Raw genomic sequence first — 1778 nt, forward strand, 5'->3', positions numbered from 1 at the left:
CTGAGTTGATTGGTTACTTCTCTGAAACCTTTATTCATCCTTCTATTTTATCCAAGTGTTATTCATGTTGACAAACTAGCTCATCATGATGTGAAAGGAGTTCATCATGCTCATTGTTGTTGTTGACTATAATTTTAAGATGGAGATGTCTTCTTGAAGAGGATAGAATTGGTGAAAGGATAAAAAACCAATTGACTATGAAAATAGTAGGGTTAAGCAAAAAGAGGGGAAAGAGATTGAGATAAAGAAGTAGGAGAAGGGAGATAACAAGCGAAACCTGGACTAAATACAAATAGAATAACACAAACAATCTGTTCTTTATATTTCTTTTCTTACTACATATCTATTTGTGTAAACACAAAACGACCTTACATATTCCAACGCATTAATGCTTGCAACTTTGTAGAAGACATAAAATAAATACTTCTACAAACTCTGAAAGACACCATGCATGAACCATGTTTAATGAAGCCTATAAATACTAAATGACTTATTCTACATTTATGAACACCTAATTTAGGAATAACAACCACTAGTTGTGAATAAGTAATAATTACTATTTGACTAAATTTTTGACTCAAACTAGCATATAGGCTACTACAAAATGGGCTGATCTAACATGATTGGTCCATCATTCCTAAGACACCCGCAAATAGCCTCATGTCATGTTTTATGCTCATTTCTTATGTACATTTTGGTCATGCCCCTTAAGAATTCGTCTCGTCTTTATCCCCAACCCCTCTTCTTTTTTCACTTGATTGTGCCATACCTTCACTGCTCATGGCTATGCCAACATTGATGCCACCACCAGACAGCACAAAGATGCATGGTATTGTTGTTGGTGGCAAGTACCAATCCTCAAGGTAGTCTTCTTTAGGTTGCTTCTCCATCATCTATAACATGCTTTGTCTCCTGATCTGACATCTTTTGGAGTGTCTACCATCAGCCCCCACCACATCCTCCCTCAAGGCCACCCTTTGCTCCAAGATAACTTGAAGCTCCATCTTTGCAAAACTCTAGAAGGTATGTCAACCCTGGCTCTCTTTCTCTTTTTTTGCAATTTTTTTAGGGCTAGGGGTGGCAATTTATGACCCAACCGACAACCGAGATCAGATAAGTAGGTTCAGGTTTAGCATAAATAGTTTTGGGTCATTAACAAGTTGAGTCGACATAACCTATTTAGTTAAAATTGATTTGGTTTAGGTTTAGAGTACTAACTTGTCTAACCTATTACATTTGTTTAATAATTGCACCAATTGACATGGTTACAATTTGATTCACATAGGACCCATTTAACTTGTTTAAATTGTTTATGATTTGTTTAGCCTATTTAGAACCTATTTATTTTTTTATCATAGATCAGACCTGATGCAACCTGTTTATTGAATGGGTTATGTGTGTTGGATCAAGTTACCTATTTAATAAATAGGCCAAGTTTGGTTTGTTGATCTATTTAATAAACAGGTTGGGTTCAATTTTGACAAGCTTTTTCTCATGGCTATGTCTCAATCCAATCCAAACACGACCCGACACAATTTTGTCAGGCGCAGAGGGGCCGACTCGAGATTTTAAGAGTTGACTTATGATCTTCAAGAGTCGACTCAAGCTTGTTTTTATTTTTGTTGCGCTCTATCTTTCGTCCGTGGCACTTGTGGAGTCGGCTCTCTCAGTTCAGAGGATGACTCGAGATTTTCACGAGTCGACTCTTCAATGAACTATCTTTTGTTGCTTTCTATCTTTTCATTGTGGTCGTTATGGGCTCAACTCGATTGTTTCTG

The sequence above is a fragment of the Phoenix dactylifera genome, unplaced genomic scaffold, assembly GCF_009389715.1.
Source record: "Phoenix dactylifera cultivar Barhee BC4 unplaced genomic scaffold, palm_55x_up_171113_PBpolish2nd_filt_p 000240F, whole genome shotgun sequence".
Lineage (NCBI taxonomy): Eukaryota > Viridiplantae > Streptophyta > Magnoliopsida > Arecales > Arecaceae > Phoenix > Phoenix dactylifera.